Source organism: Oncorhynchus gorbuscha, linkage group LG18 (assembly GCF_021184085.1).
Source record: "Oncorhynchus gorbuscha isolate QuinsamMale2020 ecotype Even-year linkage group LG18, OgorEven_v1.0, whole genome shotgun sequence".
Lineage (NCBI taxonomy): Eukaryota > Metazoa > Chordata > Actinopteri > Salmoniformes > Salmonidae > Oncorhynchus > Oncorhynchus gorbuscha.
The window spans coordinates 46,566,778-46,586,482 of record NC_060190.1 but is presented as its reverse complement, the minus strand read 5'-3'; the positions used below and the strand labels follow the sequence as shown (position 1 = coordinate 46,586,482).

Sequence of the window (19,705 nt, the reverse complement as noted above, 5' to 3'; positions counted from 1 at the left end):
ACATGGTAACGGGGTTGACGTGTTATGCTCGACCCATTTAGTTTTCCACCAAAAAACACCAGAAAATTGCCAAAAAGAGTAGAACCAGCTTACCTGCTTTTACACTATGATGATTTGACTATTAGAGATTCAATGTTTCTTCATTTTGTTGTTTTTAAAGAGGAACAGTTTCACCAAATTAAAACAATAGTTCAGTTCAAGTAAAAGGGGTGACCCTAAAATGAGGGACAGTTTGAATCATATTAAATAAATAACTTTGAAATGACTTCGTCAAAGCAACAAAATACCTCGGGCTTTACAATTAAACTTGAAGAAATGTTGGGGTCAAGTGGGTTAAAATCTTCAGAGATGTCACAGAGAGTGCACAGAGGGGCAGAAATTCTGAATTTCGGCCCTTTAGCATGTCTTTATTCATATAAAAAAACGGATTAATTAAATTGTCCATGTGATCTATATTAAAGGGCAACTGAAAATGGCGCCGGAGGAGATGGCCGCCGTTTTACGGTCTCCTAACCAATTGTGCTATTATGTGGGGGTTTTCGCGATATTTGTAAATTATTTTGTATATAATGTTTCTGCAACCACATCTTATGGAAGAAAAGAGCTTCTGGATATCAGGACAGTGATCACTCACCTCGGATTAGACAAAGATTTCTTCAACAACAACAACAACAGCAGCAAGCAGGACTCACACGACATTCTCCAAACACCCAACAGGGCAGACATCCCAATTATTCACAAAAGGAAGCGACGCAGAGGGCAAAGAGCTGGATGCCTCGTCCGGACCCGCAGAAGACAACTAGGAATGCTGCCTTTACCGTCAATATTACTCGCCAACGTGCAATCATTAGACAATAAACTAGGTAAGATCACGAATATCCTACCAACGGGACATCAAAAACGGTAATATACTATGCTTCACGGAATTGTGGCTGAATGACGACATGGATATTCAGCTAGCGGGTGTAACGATTTTCGTTGGTGGAAGGAAAGGAGGACCAAAGTGCAGTGTGGTATGTATTCATAATACTTTGAATCAAGAATGAATACACGAACAAAACCGATAAACGAACAGTTCTGACAGGTGCAACAAACACTAACCAGAAAATAACTACCCACTCCTCATAGTGGGAAAACATGCTACCTAAGTATGGTTCTCAACCAGAGACAACAATTGACAGCTGCCTCTGATTGGGAACCATACCAGGTCAAAACCAGAAATACAAAACCTAGAACAAAAACATAGAATGCTCACCCCAACTCACGCTCTGACCAAACTAAAATAGAGACATACAAAAGGAACTACGGTCAGGACGTACACGCTGCACCGTCAGGATAGAACAGCACCCTCCGGTAAGATGAGGAGGGGCAGTCTGTGCATATTTTTAAACAACAGCTGGTGCACAAAATCTAAGGAAGTCTCTAGATTTTGCTCGCCTGAAGTAGAGTATATTGCAATAAACTGCAGGCCACACTACATGCCTAGTGAGTTCTCAGCTATACTTTTCGTGGCTGTTAATTTACCACCACAGACAGATGCTGGCACTAAGACTGCATTCAGTCAGCTGTATAAGGAAATAAACAAACAGGAAACTATTCACCCAGAGGCGGCGCTCCTAGTGGCCGGAGACTTTAATGCAGGGAAACTTAAATCAGTTCTACCAAATCTCTATCAACATGTCAAATGTGCAACCAGAGGGAAAAAACATCTAGACCACCTGTACTCCACACACAGAGACGCGTACAAAGCTCTCCCTCGCACTCCATTTGGTAAATCTGACCACAACTATCCTCCTGATTCATGCTTACAAGCAAAAACTAAAGCAGGAAGCATCAGTGACTCGGTCTATAAAAACATGGTCAGATGAAGCAGATGCTAAACTACAGGACTGCTTTGCTATCACAGACTGGAACATGTTCCGGGATTCTTCCTATGATATTGAGGAATACACCACTTCAGTCACTGGCTTTATCAATAAGTGCATTGAGGACGTCGTCCCCACAGTGACTGTACGTACATACCCCATACCGCTAAAGGGTAGAGCAGCCGCTTTCAAGTTGCGGGACTCTAACCCGGAAGTTTACAAGAAATCCCGCTATGCCCTGCGACGAACCATCAAACAGGCAAACATGTCCCTGATTGAGTCTGTAATACCAACATGCTTCAAGCAGACCACCATAGTCCCTGTGCCCAAGAACACAAAGGTAACCTGCCTAAATGACTACAGACCCGTAGCACTCAAGTCCGTAGCCATGAAGTGCTTTGAAAGGCTGGTAATGGCTCACATCAACACCATTATCCCAGAAACCCTAGACCCACTCCAATTTGCATAGCGCCCAAACAGAAACACAGATGATGCAATCTCTATTGCACTCCACACTGCCCTTTCCCCCCTATACAAAAGGAACACCTATGTGAGAATGCTGTTCATTGACTACAGCTCAGCGTTCTACACCATAGTACCCTCAAAGCTCATCACGAAGCTAAGGATCCTGGGACTAAACACCTCCCTCTGCAACTGGATCATGGACTTCCTGACAGGCCGCCCCCAGGTGATGAGGGTAAGTAGCAACACATCTGCCACGCTGATCCTCAACACTGGAGCTCCCCAGGGGTGTGTGCTCAGTCCCCTCCTCTACTCCCTGTTCACCCGCGACTGCATGGCAAGGCACGACTCCAACACTATCATTAAGTTTGCTGACGACACAACAGTGGTAGGCCTGATCACCGACATGACAGCCTATAGGGAGGAGGTCAGAGACCTGACCGGGTGGTGCCAGAATAACAACCTATCCCTCAACGTAACCAAGACATCAACAACAAACTAGATTGGTCCAAACACACCAAGACAGTTGTGAAGAGGGCACGACAAAGCCTATTCCCCCTCAGGAAACTAAATAGATTTGGCATGGGTCCTGAGATCCTCAAAAGGTTCTACAGCTGCAACACCGAGAGCATCCTGACCGGTTGCATCACTGCCTGCTACGGCAATTGCATCACTGCGTGGTACGGCAATATTGGTGTACATTTTCTACTCAAAGGTAGACTCTGTGATATGACGTTGATGCAGAAAGTATACAGCATAGTGGGTAAATTTCCGCAACAACTAATAGCGTTAAAGCGCAAGGCTCAACTTCGCCACTGTTTTGGTTCTCTGGCTACCACACTGTAACAGTGTGAAGCGAACCAGTGCACATACGAACCAGTGCACATACGCAGATACTGTGTGTGAGAGCGAAGTCTTACATTTCGCTCATCTCAATACCTACAGTGCTGCTCGTGGCAACATCATTTCACTGAGTCTACATTGAAAATATCAAAGGGACTAATTTTGTGAAATGACCCATGACCCAATGCCTGCTTTTAGAAGGTTCTTCTCTCTTCTCTAAGAGGTCAGGCCAGGTGCATAAAAACCTATTCACTTACTCTCTCTGTGTTTCAAACTCATCTTTTTTCTTCTTCGGATTATAAAATCTAATGAACCAGGTGATTTCAGCATTCTGATGCTGGATGCTGAGGTAATGAGATATGCTTACCCCGAAGGCTACAATTTGAGTGTGTCTGAGACTGTGAAGCAATAGAAGTAGCCTACACTGTAAAACCATGAAACATGTGACACGTTTATAACCTAAACGTCAGTGTTTAAAACTTAAACTTTAGGCATTTAGATTTGCCAATAAGTGTTCTCATCTTAAACACATTCGCTTAGAATGCAAGATTAAACATGATAGTCAGCTTTTTCCAGTCAGTTTCCAACCAGGAAAGGATAAAAGGATAAATACTTTCCAACCAGGAAAGGATAAATACCTTTATCTCCCAAGTGTTCAGATTTTAAACACCAGTGTGTTTAATTTCCAATCATCCCGTTTAGAGTGCATTTAATCATTAGAAACTTGCCTTTACGGCTTTACACCCTACAGTGTTAAAACAACACCCCCAGTGTTTAGTGTTTAACCTAACCACCTTGTGCTGAATACATATATGAGTGTGTTTAAAAGTGTTACAGCAATCTAAACACTTACGTGTTTTCATTTACATTCTAAATGCCTTGATGCCTTCAAAAAGTGTTACAGACAGGTTTTTAGTTATGTTTTCAGATCCTCAACACTTGGTTTGACAGTGTAGTCTGACTGTATCAAAAACCTGATTTCAAAACAATTAGCCAGCATTTTGCACACCAGGAAGAATAGTTGCTGCCTCGGCAAAAGCTAATGGGATCCGAATAAATTTGAATTAAAAAAAATATATGAAATAAAAAATGTACAATTTAAATCATTTGACAAGTAAACAGCAAATCAGTTGTCTGGTCTTGTTCAAGTGCTTTTGCCTCAGGGAGACTGGTGATTTGTGGTTGATTGATTGACATAGGCATATATTTCTGTGTTTAAACACCACCGGGCTAGAGCAGACATGAGTAAACCAAATAAGCATGCACCACAGAAACGGTAGCACTTTTATTAAGTGAGTAAGAACCATGCGTAATGCATGTCCCGAACCTCTCAGCCGCAGCATCCGAGCTCACAACGGACCGCAACGACCTCACCTGGCAACCTTCCAAGTCCTCACTCACCTTTCCACTTGTTGCATAATAATCCACCGTCTCCCCGTTCTTCCTCCACGTCTACTGCGAGTTAGTAAATTAATAGGCAAACTGTATATTCACTCTGTCACTCCAGTCCGTTGTCAGATAGCCTCCTCTGCTGCACAAAGTTTACGAAGCGTCCCGTGGCGCATGCCAGGTCCCACGAAAAGATAGTCAGTGTCGTGTTTAGTTTAGCTGTAACACAGGCAGATTGGATGGCTCAAATTGGGCAGAAACTGCAGCACTGGGAGGACAGATTTGTTCGGATGCTTGAACGAGAGTCCTGAGCAATTCCCTCGTTTTCCTTTTTTTTGTCTCACTTTTCTCGCTCCCTCACAGTCCGGAGCTGGGGTTCGCACGCTCTACCCGCCCTCATCAGCAGCAGCCAATGGCGCGAAGACCTCGTGCGTTGATGAAATATTTGCCTCTATACCAAACCCTTTACATTGGAATAAGAGATACAGTAACAGTCAAAAGTTTGTACACACCTACTCATTCAAGGGTTTTTCTTTATTTGGACTATTTTCTACATTGTAGAATAATAGTGAAGACATCAAAACTATGAAATAACCAGAGGCGATTTTAGCATGTAAATCTCAGTGGGGCATAAAATGCCAGCAAAGCCACTACACAGCACAACACTAAACAATACATGAATTGCACTGTAACGGTAACAAACGGTGCCCACAAACTGTTAGGGTCTACATAAAACTGTCCCAACAGCAGAGTCCCAACAGCAGTCCCAACACTTTACCACTGCTACTGTACACCTGGCTATCAGCAGAGCCTTGTCTTACAGCAAAACAGTTAATTCAGCCTCCTTTGCTGCCTTTAAAAAAATAATCTATGGACAATTGAGATTTCTTCAGCACTTTTGAAAAGTACAGTGACAGAATTCAGAACATGGGCCATTCTTACAGTGTTCTCCCTGTACACCAAGTCAGAACCGTAGGATAAATAAAGGGGCCATATAAGCAGACAATGAAAGAAGAGGGGTAAATAGACAAAATTATTAGGGTGAGGCACATTGGCTGCTAACAGCTTACTACACTTAGTATTACTTTCTTAGCTACAGTATACATACAGTACCAGTCAAAAGTTTGGACACACCTACTCATTCAAGGGTTTTTCTTTATTTTTACTATTTTCTATATTGTAGAATAATAGTTAAAACATCAAAACTATGTTAAACAAATCAAAATATATTTTATATTTGAAATTCTTCTTGATGACAGCTTTGCAAACCCTTGGCATTCTCTCAACCAGCTCCATGAGGTAGTCACCTGGAATCCATTTCAATTAACAGGTGTGCCTTGTTAAAAGTTCATTGTGGAAATTATTTTTCGTTCTTGAGCCAATTAGTTGTGTTGTGACAAGGTAGGGGTGGTATACAGAAGATAGGGTGGCGCACAATTGGCCCAGCGTCGTCCGGGTTAGGGTTTGGCCGGGGTAGGCCGTCATTGTAAATAAGAATCCGTTCCTAACTGACTTGCATAGTTAAATAAAGGTTAAATAAACATTTCAAAAATTGCCCTATTTGGTAAAAGACCAAGTCCATATTTTGGCAAGAACAGCTCAAATAAGCAAAAATAAATTACTTACTTTAAGACATGAAGGTCAGTCAGTTTATTATTTTTTTTACCCCGTTTTCCTCCACAATTGGTAGTAGTTACAGTCTTGTCTCACTGCAACTCCTGTACAGACTCAGGAGAGGTGAAGGTCGAGAGCCATGCATCCTCTGAAACACAACCCAACCTAGCCACAATCCACATCCAATCCAGAAGCCAGCCACACCAATGTGTCAGAGGAAACACTGTGGGCCTGGCGACCTGGTCAGTGCACACTGCCCGCCACAGGGGTCACTGGTGTATCCCACTAGGATATCCCTGCCAGCCAAGCTCTCCCTAACAACACTGGGCCAATTGTGCATCGCCCCATGGACCTCCCGGGCCACAGCCGGCTGCGACAGAGCCTGGGCTCAAACCCAGAATCTCTGGTGGCATAGTTAGCACTGCGATGCAGTGCCTTAGACCACTGCGCCACCGGGAGGCCCTCTTTGAAAGCTTCTTCAAGTGCAGTTGCAAAAACCATTAAGTGCTATGATGAAACTGGCTCTCGTGAGGACCTCCACAGGAAAAGAAGACCCAGAGTTAGAGTTACCAGCCTCAAAAATTGCAGCCAAAATAAATGCTTCACAGAGTTCAAGTAACAGACACATCTCAACATCAACTGTTCAGAGGAGACTGTGAATCAGGCCAAATCATGATCAAATTGCTGTAAAAAAAACACTACTAAAGGACACCAGTAAGAAGAAGAGACTTGATTGGGCCAAGAAACACGAGCAATGGACATTAGACCGGTGGAAATCTGTCCTTTGTTCTGATGAGTCCAAATTGGAGATCTTTGATTCCAACCGCAGTGTGAGACACAGAGTAGGTAGTAGTAGTAGTCTTTGTGAGATGCAGAGTAGGTGAACAGATGATCTCCGCATGTGTGGTTCCCACCGTGAAGCATGGAGGAGGAGGTGTGATGGTGTGGGGGTGCTGTGGGGGTGCTTTGCTGGTGACACTGTCAGTGATTTATCTAGAATTCAAGGCACACTTAACCAGCATGGCTACCACAGCATTCTGCAGCGATACACCATCCCATCTGGTTTGGACTTAGTGGGACTATCTTTTGTTTTTCAACAGGACAATGACCCAACACACCTCCAGGCTGTGTAAGGGCTATTTGACCAAGAAAGGGAGTGATGGAGTGCTGCATCAGATGACCTGGCCTCCACAATCACCCAAGTTCCCAGTTGTGTTGAACTCACTAAAGTCAGATTTCACAGTTCCGAGTTAAGTTGTTTTGAGTGTGACAGAAATCCTGATGGATTGACAGCTTGGCCAATGTTGAATGTTTATAATTTAAAGCTTGGAAATAGACCCTTAAACCCAGAATTGGGACCACACACACACACAATGTCCAATGGCCGATGAGCACCGATACATTTATCTATAATTTCTCTTCATATGACAAGGATTAAAAACGATCTATCTATTATTATTATCTATCTATTTATCTATTATTTCTCTTCATATGACAAGGATTAAAAACGATTCGCCAGTAGATTTTCGACTTGATTCATCATGATGACTGATGACTGATAGCTAAGATTTTGAAAGTATGTGTCCAATCAAAGCCAATCAAAGCTACTGTAGATATAATGTGATTTGAAGTTATTATATCTGTGGTCAATGACCTTGAGCCTTCTTGGATGGGCACTTCTGATGTAACTCTATGGCATCACCCAAGGGGCTTGAATTTTTGAGCTCTACTCTTAGATTTGGCAGTGATGTAGTGTCCCCACGAGTGACAGAACACTAAGCCAATCATGGCGCAAATAGAGAACATTACCAACCCCTACGCTCCGTATTTTCCGCTGGCTGCCCCACCACCACAGAAAGCACTGATCTAGGTTGAAACACCTGCATTTTGGATTTGCTTTACTCAAGAAAGCAAAAAAGAGAGTATATTTGTATGGAGGCTTTATGAACTCAATTATTTTTTATCTATTTTTTACATTGTTGGTAAACTGATATGTTTATTTTATTTTTTTATTTCATCTTTATTTAACCAGGTAGGCAAGTTGAGAACAAGTTCTCATTTACAATTGCGACCTGGCCAAGATAAAGCAAAGCAGTTCGACACATACAACAACACAGAGTTACACACGGAGTAAAACAAACATACAGTCAATAATAAAGTAGAAAGATAAGTCTATATACAATGTGAGCAAATGAGGTGAGATAAGGGAGGTAATGTCATGTTTTGTCTTAGATTGTCTTGTCATTTTGCTTTTCCCTCTGTTCATTTTCCCCCTGCTGGTCTTTTTAGGTTCGTTCCCCTTTTTCTCTCTCCCTTCCTCTCTCTCTTCTCTCTATCGTTCCGTTCCTGCTCCCAGCTGTTCCTATTCCCCTAATCAATCATTTAGTCTTCCCACACCTGTTCCCGATCCTTTTCCCTGATTAGAGTCCCTATTTCTCTCCTTGTTTTCCGTTCCTGCCCTGTCGGATCCTTGTCTATTGTTCACCGTGCTGTGTCTATGTATCGCCCTGTCGTGTCGTGTTTCCCTCAGATGCTGCGTGGTGAGCAGGTGTCTGAGTCTGCTACGTTCAAGTGCCTTCCCGAGGCAACCTGCAGTTCTTGATCAAGTCTCCAGTCTGTTCTCGTCATTACGAGTAGAATTATGCCTTTTGATTGTAAAGTTACTTTACTGGATTAAAAACTCTGTTTTCGCCAAGTCGCTTTTGGGTCCTCATTCACCTGCATAACAGAAGGATCCGACCAAGGAATGGACCCAGCGACTACAGATGCTCGTAACACTGCCGTCGAGATCCAAGGAGCCATGCTCGGCAGACACGAGCAGGAATTGTCTGCTGCTCGCCATGCCGTGGAGAACCTGGCCGCTCAGGTTTCCGACCTCTCTGGACAGTTCCAGAGTCTTCGTCTCGTGCCACCTGTTACATCCTGGCCTGCCGAGCCTCCGGAACCTAGGGTTAATAACCCACCTTGCTACTCCGGGCAGCCCACGGAGTGCCGCTCCTTTCTCACCCAGTGTGATATTGTGTTCTCTCTCAACCCAACACATACTCTAGCGAGAGAGCTCGGGTTGCTTACGTCATTTCACTCCTTACTGGCCGGGCTCGAGAGTGGGGCACAGCTATCTGGGAGGCAAGGGCTGATTGTTCTAACAATTACCAGAACTTTAAAGAGGAGATGATTCGGGTTTTTGACCGTTCAGTTTTTGGTAGGGAGGCTTCTAGGGCCCTGGCTTCCCTATGCCAAGGTGATCGATCCATAACGGATTACTCTATAGAGTTTCGCACTCTTGCTGCCTCTAGTGACTGGAACGAGCCGGCGCTGCTCGCTCGTTTTCTGGAGGGACTCCACACAGTGGTCAAAGATGAGATTCTCTCTCGGGAGGTTCCTTCCAGTGTGGACTCTTTGATTGCTCTCGCCATCCGCATAGAACGACGGGTAGATCTTCGTCACCAAGCTCGTGGAAGAGAGCTCGCGTCAACGGTGTTTCCCTGCTCCGCATCGCAACCATCTCCCTCCTCTGGCTCAGAGACTGAGCCCATGCAGCTGGGAGGTATTCGCATCTCGAACAAGGAGAGGGAACGGAGGATCACCAACCGCCTGTGCCTCTATTGCGGATTTGATGGACATTTTGTCAATTCATGTCCAGTAAAGGCCAGAGCTCATCAGTAAGCGGAGGGCTACTGGTGAGCGCTACTACTCAGGTCTCTTCATCTAGATCCTGTACTACTATGTCGGTCCATCTACGCTGGACCGGTTCGGGTGCTACATGCAGTGCCTTGATTGACTCTGGGGCTGAGGGTTGTTTCATGGACGAAGCATGGGCTCGGAAACATGACATTCCTTTCAGACAGTTAGACAAGCCTACGCCCATGTTTGCCTTAGATGGTAGTCATCTTCCCAGTATCAGATTTGAGACACTACCTTTAACTCTCACAGTATCTGGTAACCACAGTGAGACTATTTCTTTTTTGATTTTTCGTTCACCTTTTACACCTGTTGTTTTGGGTCATCCCTGGCTAGTATGTCATAATCCTTCTATTAATTGGTCTAGTAATTCTATCCTATCCTGGAACGTTTCTTGTCATGTGAAGTGTTTAATGTCTGCCATCCCTCCCATTTCTTCTGTCCCCACTTCTCAGGAGGAACCTGGCGATTTGACAGGAGTGCCGGAGGAATATCATGATCTGCGCACGGTCTTCAGTCGGTCCCGAGCCAACTCCCTTCCTCCTCACCGGTCGTATGATTGTAGTATTGATCTCCTTCCGGGGACCACTCCTCCTCGGGGTAGACTATACTCTCTGTCGGCTCCCGAACGTAAGGCTCTCGAGGATTATTTATCTGTGTCTCTTGACGCCGGTACCATAGTGCCTTCTTCCTCTCCGGCCGGGGCGGGGTTCTTTTTGTTAAGAAGAAGGACGGTACTCTGCGCCCCTGCGTGGATTATCGAGGGCTGAATGACATAACGGTTAAGAATCGTTATCCGCTTCCCCTTATGTCATCAGCCTTCGAGATTCTGCAGGGAGCCAGGTGCTTTACTAAGTTGGACCTTCGTAACGCTTACCATCTCGTGCGCATCAGAGAGGGGGATGAGTGGAAAACGGCGTTTAACACTCCGTTAGGGCATTTTGAGTACCGGGTTCTGCCGTTTGGTCTCGCCAATGCGCCAGCTGTTTTTCAGGCATTAGTTAATGATGTTCTGAGAGACATGCTGAACATCTTTGTTTTTGTCTATCTTGACGATATCCTGATTTTTTCACCGTCACTCGAGATTCATGTTCAGCACGTTCGACGTGTTCTACAGCGCCTTTTAGAGAATTGTCTCTACGTGAAGGCTGAGAAGTGCTCTTTTCATGTCTCCTCCGTTACTTTTCTCGGTTCCGTTATTTCCGCTGAAGGCATTCAGATGGATTCCGCTAAGGTCCAAGCTGTCAGTGATTGGCCCGTTCCAAGGTCACGTGTCGAGTTGCAGCGCTTTTTAGGTTTCGCTAATTTCTATCGGCGTTTCATTCGTAATTTCGGTCAAGTTGCTGCCCCTCTCACAGCTCTTACTTCTGTCAAGACGTGTTTTAAGTGGTCCGGTTCCGCCCAGGGAGCTTTTGATCTTCTAAAAGAACGTTTTACGTCCGCTCCTATCCTCGTTACTCCTGACGTCACTAGACAATTCATTGTCGAGGTTGACGCTTCAGAGGTAGGCGTGGGAGCCATTCTATCCCAGCGCTTCCAGTCTGACGATAAGGTTCATCCTTGCGCTTATTTTCTCATCGCCTGTCGCCATCTGAGCGCAACTATGATGTGGGTAACCGCGAACTGCTCGCCATCCGCTTAGCCCTAGGCGAATGGCGACAGTGGTTGGAGGGGGCGACCGTTCCTTTTGTCGTTTGGACAGACCATAAGAACCTTGAGTACATCCGTTCTGCCAAACGACTTAATGCCCGTCAAGCTCGTTGGGCGTTGTTTTTCGCTCGTTTCGAGTTTGTGATTTCTTACCGTCCGGGTAGCAAAAACACCAAGCCTGATGCCTTATCCCGTCTGTTTAGTTCTTCTGTGGCTTCTACTGATCCCGAGGGATTCTTCCTTATGGGCGTGTTGTCGGGTTGACAGTCTGGGGAATTGAAAGACAGGTTAAGCAAGCACTCACGCACACTGCGTCGCCGCGCGCTTGTCCTAGTAACCTCCTTTTCGTTCCTGTTTCCACTCGTCTGGCTGTTCTTCAGTGGGCTCACTCTGCCAAGTTAGCTGGTCATCCCGGTGTTCGAGGCACTCTTGCGTCTATTCGCCAGCGCTTTTGGTGGCCGACTCAGGAGCGTGACACGCGCCGTTTCGTGGCTGCTTGTTCGGACTGCGCGCAGACTAAGTCGGGTAACTCTCCTCCTGCCGGTCGTCTCAGACCGCTCCCCATTCCTTCTCGACCATGGTCTCACATCGCCCTAGACTTCATTACCGGTCTGCCTTTGTCTGCGGGGAAGACTGTGATTCTTACGGTTGTCGATAGGTTCTCTAAGGCGGCACATTTCATTCCCCTCGCTAAACTTCCTTCCGCTAAGGAGACGGCACAAATCATCATCGAGAATGTGTTCAGAATTCATGGCCTCCCGTTAGACGCCGTTTCAGACAGAGGCCCGCAATTCACGTCACAGTTTTGGAGGGAGTTCTGTCGTTTGATTGGTGCGTCCGTCAGTCTCTCTTCCGGGTTTCATCCCCAGTCTAACGGTCAAGCAGAGAGGGCCAATCAGACGATTGGTCGCATACTACGCAGCCTTTCTTTCAGAAACCCTGCGTCTTGGGCAGAACAGCTCCCCTGGGCAGAATACGCTCACAACTCGCTTCCTTCGTCTGCTACCGGGTTATCTCCGTTTCAGAGTAGTCTGGGTTACCAGCCTCCTCTGTTCTCATCCCAGCTTGCCGAGTCCAGCGTTCCCTCCGCTCAAGCGTTTGTCCAACGTTGTGAGCGCACCTGGAGGAGGGTGAGGTCTGCACTTTGCCGTTACAGGGCACAGACTGTGAGAGCCGCCAATAAACGCAGGATTAAGAGTCCAAGGTATTGTTGCGGCCAGAGAGTGTGGCTTTCCACTCGCAACCTTCCTCTTACGACAGCTTCTCGTAAGTTGACTCCGCGGTTCATTGGTCCGTTCCGTGTCTCCCAGGTCGTCAATCCTGTCGCTGTGCGACTGCTTCTTCCGCGACATCTTCGTCGCGTCCATCCTGTCTTCCATGTCTCCTGTGTCAAGCCCTTTCTTCGCACCCCCGTTCGTCTTCCCTCCCCCCTCCCGTCCTTGTCGAGAGCGCACCTATTTACAAGGTACGTAGGATCATGGACATGCGTTCTCGGGGACGGGGTCACCAATACTTAGTGGATTGGGAGGGTTACGGTCCTGAGGAGAGGAGTTGGGTTCCGTCTCGGGACGTGCTGGACCGTTCACTTATTGATGATTTCCTCCGTTGCCGCCAGGATTCCTCTCGAGTGCGCCAGGAGGCGCTCGGTGAGTGGGGGGTACTGTCATGTTTTGTCTTAGATTGTCTTGTCATTTTGCTTTTCCCTCTGTTCATTTTCCCCCTGCTGGTCTTTTTAGGTTCGTTCCCCTTTTTCTCTCTCCCTTCCTCTCTCTCTTCTCTCTATCGTTCCGTTCCTGCTCCCAGCTGTTCCTATTCCCCTAATCAATCATTTAGTCTTCCCACACCTGTTCCCGATCCTTTTCCCTGATTAGAGTCCCTATTTCTCTCCTTGTTTTCCGTTCCTGCCCTGTCGGATCCTTGTCTATTGTTCACCGTGCTGTGTCTATGTATCGCCCTGTCGTGTCGTGTTTCCCTCAGATGCTGCGTGGTGAGCAGGTGTCTGAGTCTGCTACGTTCAAGTGCCTTCCCGAGGCAACCTGCAGTTCTTGATCAAGTCTCCAGTCTGTTCTCGTCATTACGAGTAGAATTATGCCTTTTGATTGTAAAGTTACTTTACTGGATTAAAAACTCTGTTTTCGCCAAGTCGCTTTTGGGTCCTCATTCACCTGCATAACAGGCAAAGGCAATAAAAGGCCATGGTGGCGAGGTAAATACAATATAGCATAATATGTGACACATGTTGATGCAAAAATAACATGCAAAATAGGCAACCCCCCTGAATGATGAGTCGCCACTAAACATGCTGGTTTGCAAAGTGTAATTGAATTTCCAGCAAGCGTGGGGATATCCAACATTTGAAATGTTTATTCACCTGCAACCTGCATTCAGAATTACTTCTTCTTCTTTAAATTTGTATTGGCGGTCTTTAAACTGGCTTCAAATGATTGCTGTGTCCCTGGGGGTTTCACCAGGCAAGTCATATCAGACGGCACAAAGCCCATACCTCTCTGGAGGACTTCCCTGCTAAATTCCAGGCGGGTCATGGTTTCTGGTCTGGTGGTTGTTGCTGTTGCTGCTGCTGCTCCTGGTGCTGCTTCTGCTGCTGCTTCTGCGCTCCGGCGATTGGCGGCTCCGTCCCTGGCAGCCTCCTCTTAGGGGACTAGTGTCAGCCACACCACGTTGTAGCGGTGCGTCACTCCTGGGTTCATTATGGACATCTTGCTCAGGTGGGAGATGGTGGTTTTGGTTATGGTCTTTGGTCCTTCCGCCACGCATCTGGTTCGCATGGTGTCTGGTCTGGTCACTACTTCTGTTGGTCTGCGCCTGGTGATTGCTGGTCAGCTGGTCCTGTTCTGGTCGGTGGTGGCCGTTGGAGGGCAGATAGGAAAAAAGAAAGGCAGGGGAGGAGAGCTGCAGGCCAAGGGTAGAGGAAATAAGGCTTGCCTCACAAGCACTTTACACTTTACTCAAAGCCTGCAGTCTGTCGTCTCTTCCTCAGGCAGCCGGTCCGCTTCTGTTTCTGGATGGTCCGTGGAGTCAGGTTTCGGCCTTGTCCGATGGAACAGAGAGACCGCGTCAGCAGTGGTCAAGCCACTGGTACCGTTGCTGCCATCTGGTCTGTCCAAAGAAAAGGTTAGTGAGAGAAGGTAGAGAGAGAGAGAGAGAGAGAGAGAGGGACACAACCCCAGAAAATATCCACCATGCAGGGTTGTGTTTAATGAAGAGAAACCAGAGTAGAAAAGGGATTCAGAATGACTGTCGGGTTGGGAAGACTGAGATATGAGACTACCTAAACCATCTAAACTGGAACATCCATTTCAGTAATACGGTGCCATAAGTCAAAGTAACAGATTGGATTTGTTTAGAAAAATGTATGTTATTTATAATTCAGTAACATAAGGTGAATTAATCGATGCAGAAACATAGATGTTGAAACAAATAATTTTAAAAATCTACCTTCAATAGAGTATGCTCGGAAATATGATAATGATGGGTGTGGTTTTGGTTTAACACTGGTTATTAACACCAACACAGGGGTTAATTTACACCAATGGGTGTTAATTTAACACTTACAGAGTTCATTTAACATCTGAATCAACACAGGCCAATAATACACAGCAGGCCAATAATACAGCCCACCGTAGCTTGTTCGGAAGGGAAGAAAACATTTCATAGAGGCGGGTGCATGGGAGGAGGAAGAAGAAGATTATAAAACAGTAGATCATTGCCTGTCATTCTGTTTTGTTTTCATGACTGTGCAGTAAGAACTTGGTAGGTGTATTCTTACTAGTGCTTAGTATGTTTTGGGTGGGGTTGACATGGGTCAAAGTAGCGTGAGTTCTCAGTTGACAGACGTGCATGTTTAAGCATATCAGTGAGGGGGTAAAAAATGCCATTACTGTCTTGGCATGCTGTATAGATTTACAGTGCCTTCTATTTTTGACCCTGGTTTAAAATCTATGCAAGGTATACTATAGGTGTGTGTGGGTGTGTATGCCTGTGTGTGTGTCAGTAAAGAAGGGGAAACTGTGCTAGGCAGATGTGAAGCTCTGACTCTCTTGAAGCAGTCAACAAATCTAAAACCACAACCAAAACACATTCCAGTCCAGGACTCTCTCCATGTTCTACTGATGCTTCTGCTTTAAGTTGTGGTGGGAAGAGGAGACAGGAACAAGGGAATTGACTGGGTATACTGTGGTTAGCACTCTGCCTCCCTAAACCCTACCAGTCATACAGTCACTGACCCAAGTCATGCTTCTTTATGCATATTTATACAACGGGTGGCTTTAATCCTAAATGCTGATTGGTTAAAACAACATTCTAGTCCGTGTCTATTCTACAAGTTATCACTGGCTAAATCTATGACGTTAGAATGCCTACTTACTCTGTTCCATCTGACTGCGCAATCCACTGTCTCATCAGCCTAGCCAAGCAATTTATAAACTTGAACTACACAGTAAAAATGTAATAAAGATCAAATTAAACGTGCAGCTAGTTTGCAGTGTTTTACAGCTTCAGTTTGAAGTGATTGTGTTAGCTGTGTTGTTGGCTAGCTCCCCTGAACAACAGTGTCCTGACAAGAGAGCACATGTTGTATGTAAGGTGAAATCGCGCCTCATTAGCTTATAAAAGTCACTAGAAAACAGCTTAAACAAGTGCAAATGCAGCTACTGTTGTTAGTTGGTAATCCATTGTACAAAGGTGATAATGCCCTCGAAGCCGGTGTTTGGAGGATATATTGACATGGTTTGCCAGCTCTCAACTTCTTCTCGGGCCTAACAATACTTGTGCGAATATATTCTCCAAACACCGGCTTCTAAGGCGTTCTAATGCTCTACAACAAAGCTTTCTTAGTGTCCAACAAGCTTTCTTTACCCGTAACCTTGTTCTAAACACCTCCAAAACAAAGGTAATGTGGTTTGGTAAGAAGAATGCCCCACTGCCCACAGATGTTATTATACCTCTGAGGGTTTAGAGCTTGAGGTAGTCACCTCATATAAGTACTTGGGAGTATGGCTAGACGGTGCATTGTCCTTCTCTCAGCACATATCACAGCTGCAGGCTAACGTTAAATCTAGACTTGGTTTCCTCTATCCTAATCGCTCCTCTTTCACCCCAGCTGCCAAACTAACCTGGATTCAGATGACCATCCTACCCATGCTAGACATCATTTATAGATCAGCAGGTAAGGATGCTCTCGAGCTGCTTCTTTACCATTCGGCCATCAGATTTGCCACCAATGCTCATTATAGGACACATCACTGCACTCTCTACTCCTCTGTAAACTGGTCATCTCTGTACACCCGTCGCAAGACCCACTGGTTGATGCTTATTTATAAAAACCCTCTTAGGCCTCACTCCCTCCTATGTGAGAAATCTACTGCAGCCCTCATCCTCCCCATACAACACCCGTTCTGCCAGTCACATTCTGTTAAAGGTCCCCAAAGCACACACATGCCTGGTCGCTCCTCTTTTCAGTTCGCTGCAGCTAGCGACTGGAACGAGCTGCAACAAACACTCAAACTGGACAGTTTTATCTCAATCTCTTCATTCAAAGATTTAATCATGGACACTCTTACTGGCAGTTGTGGCTGCTTTGTGTGATGTATTGTTTTCTCTACCTTCTTGACCTTTGTGCTGTTGACTATGCCTAATAATGTTTGTACCATGTTATGTGCTGCTACCATGTTGTGTTGGTACCATGTTGTTGTTATGTTGTGTTGCTACCATGCTGTGTTGTCATGTGTTACTGTCTTGCTATTTTGTTGTCTGCAGTCTCTTTGTATGTAGTGTTGTGTTGTCTTTCTTGTTGTGATGTGTGTTTTGTCCTGTATTTATTTATGTATTTTAATCCCAGGCCTCCGTCCCCGCAGGAGGCCTTTTGGTAGACTGTCATTGTAAATAAGAATTTGTTCTTAACTGACTTGCCTAGTTAAATAAAGGTTAAATAAAAACATTTTAAACAATTATCCCTTAAGTAAAGGACGTCACGCTGCATGCTTAGTGAGTACCACTTCCTCCAGATTCGGCTAACACCGAGGCTTGAACCCAGGACCTCAGCTTTGCTAGCACATGTGATCACCCTCCAGAAGTGTCTTACCAGTTGGTGCTACCAAAAAGTTAACAATTCGAGAGTGTAAGGAAGATGTTAGGGAAGATGGTGAAAATGGGTCACAGAACCTGTGTACAATATATGGCCCAGCTTTGTGGTTTAGCATTCCTGACCATTTAGTCAATTCATTGTTCTTATGTGATGGGCAACTTGATGTGTCAGTACATTGTGTACTTCTAGGACAATAATAGAGCAATAGAAAGGGGTTATTGTCAGGGTTTTTCCTCTATTTACCAACATCCTCTAACCGAGGATGTGTGAAGAAGACAGGAGGACAGATCAGGCAGGATGTATGAAGAAGACAGGAGGACAGATCAGGCAGGATGTATGAAGAAGACAGATCAGGCAGGATGTGTGAAGAAGACAGGAGGACAGATCAGGCAGGATGTGTGAAGAAGACAGGAGGACAGATCAGGCAGGATGTATGAAGAAGACAGGAGGACAGATCAGGCAGGATGTATGAAGAATCAGAAGAAGACAGGAGAGGCGGGACAGAAGAATACAGGAGGACAGATCAGGCAGGATGAAGACAGGAGGACAGATCAGGCAGGATGTATGAAGAATACAGGAGGACAGATCAGGCAGGATGCATGAAGAATACAGGAGGACAGATCAGGCAGGATGCATGAAGAAGACAGGAGGACAGATCAGGCAGGATGTAAGAAGAAGACATGGAGACAGATCAGGCAGGATGTATGAAGAAGACAGGAGGACAGATCAGGCAGGATGTATGAAGAAGACAGGAGGACAGATCAGGCAGGATGTATGAAGAATACAGGAGGACAGATCAGGCAGGATGCATGAAGAATACAGGAGGACAGATCAGGCAGGATGCATGAAGAAGACAGGAGGACAGATCAGGCAGGATGCATGAAGAAGACAGGAGGACAGATCAGGCAGGATGTAAGAAGAAGACATGGAGACAGATCAGGCAGGATATATGAAAAAGACAGGAGGACAGATCAGGCAGGATGCATGAAGAAGACAGGAGGACAGATCAGGCAGGATGTATGAAGAAGACAGGGGGACAGATCAGGCAGGATATATGAAGAAGACAGGAGGACAGATCAGGCAGGATGGATACAAAATAGAGAATGTTTAGAAGGAATCGAAAAAGAGGCAACAGAATACAATACTACTGTACCTGATGACTGACAACAAAAGAGTGCTATATAAAGGGAGTAAGTAATCAAGGGAGTACTGAAGTCCAGGTGTGACTAATGATAATAAGATGCAGGTGTGCATAATGATGGTTGCCAGGTGTGTGTAAAGATGGGTTACCAGGACTGGTGTTTAGTAGACTGGTCATGTCGAGCGCAGGAGAGGTAGTGAACGTGACAGAGCGTAATATGTGTGTGTTCGATACTGCATGCCAGCTGTTGACCAAATAACAGACAGAAAAGTAGGGTTGGTTACCTTTGACTAAGGGAGGCCATTTTGAATACATTTACGCCATGCAGCCGAGTCACTGCTCCATGGGGGATAGGGGGATCAGATAGAGTGCGGTGCTCCCAGTTGCAATGTAGATGTTCTGAGTGTGGTGTGTCGCGTTGTAAATCATCCCTTGCAAAAGCCATAATCTGGAGGCATGATGTCATCCTTCTCTGTAGTTCCTTATGGATCCAGGAGGTTTAGGGGCCCGATACCAGTTCCCCATCCGAGGGAATTTGGGAGGGAGTAGGGCAGGGGAGAGAGTATTGCTGGGAGAGGGTGCTTAGAGAGAATAGAATATATAGAATATAACTTAATTGTCCATCGAGGATGGAATAATTCCTTTGGCAAGATCTTACAAAATAGGATTCACAGGGAGGAGGATGCCGACTCTCTAGGAATAAGGATTTGAAGCACTGTCCAGAACAGAGTCATCAATTGCCTATAGTCCTTGATCAAAGGCATGAGAAAGGAAGAAAGGATGTGATGTGAAGTTTGAAGAAGAGTTTGATGTTCTCAGAAAAAAACATTCTAGTGGTTTTGTCACCTGTAGTCTAATAACTGCAATTCATTCTGTTCATTCTGTGTACTGTGGAGGCATTGTTAGGTACTTGCAAAAAACATAAACATCACAACCAAGTAGAACACTGAGATTCTG

The 19,705-nt window shown here is 45.5% G+C and overlaps 1 protein-coding gene across 1 annotated transcript in view; it reads right to left on the bottom strand.

Annotated features, from left to right (window-relative positions):
* LOC124002509 (collagen alpha-1(VII) chain-like) overlaps nucleotides 1-4,956 on the bottom strand; it is a 53,216-nt gene extending 48,260 nt beyond the window's left edge. The window contains exon 1 of the mRNA XM_046309955.1: nucleotides 4,572-4,956. The gene's annotated coding sequence lies outside the window, so the exon portion shown is untranslated. The remainder of the gene's footprint in view (nucleotides 1-4,571) is intronic.
* Between the last annotated feature and the right edge of the window lie 14,749 nt (nucleotides 4,957-19,705).